This window comes from Octopus bimaculoides, chromosome 19, assembly GCF_001194135.2.
Source record: "Octopus bimaculoides isolate UCB-OBI-ISO-001 chromosome 19, ASM119413v2, whole genome shotgun sequence".
Taxonomy (NCBI): domain Eukaryota; kingdom Metazoa; phylum Mollusca; class Cephalopoda; order Octopoda; family Octopodidae; genus Octopus; species Octopus bimaculoides.
The window spans coordinates 42,788,786-42,789,468 of NC_068999.1; positions in this window are offsets into that span (position 1 = coordinate 42,788,786).

Sequence of the window (683 nt, forward strand, 5' to 3'; positions counted from 1 at the left end):
ATTTTCGTTGCTATTTGTGCAACAATACTTATAGTCATTTAGCGAACTTAGGAAACATTTTTGCATTTCTTTAAAACACTACGATACTAATTGACAAAATAATAATAATAATAATAATAATAATATTAATAATAATAATAATAATAATAATAATAATAATAATAATAATAATAATAATAATAATAATAATAATTATATAGAATTCAAAAATTCACATTAGTCATTTCTATTCGTTTCTTTGCGAACAACTGCTTCTCTAGGTTACCAAAACCTACACCAAAATTACGAACAACAGTATTAGTTTGTAGATATCAAATACGAGCTTATAATCAGCGTGTAAGAAGAGGCAGAATGTTTTTTGAATCTTTTGAGCAGAGATAGAGTAGGCTGTGCTGGTGTTTGATGTAGTATGAAGGCCAGCGGGTGATGTGATATCTATAATTTATAATATGCATTCTTTTTATGTTCGAAAATGATAGAAACGCCAACCCAATTTCTCCTTTTATCTACCGGTCTTTCTATCTGTCTCTACCTCTGTTGGCCTATGTATGTATGTATGTATGTATATATGTGTCTGTCTATCTATCTATCTATCTATCTATCTATCTATCTATCTATCTATTTGTTTGTATATATATATATATACACACACACACACACACACACACACACACACACACACA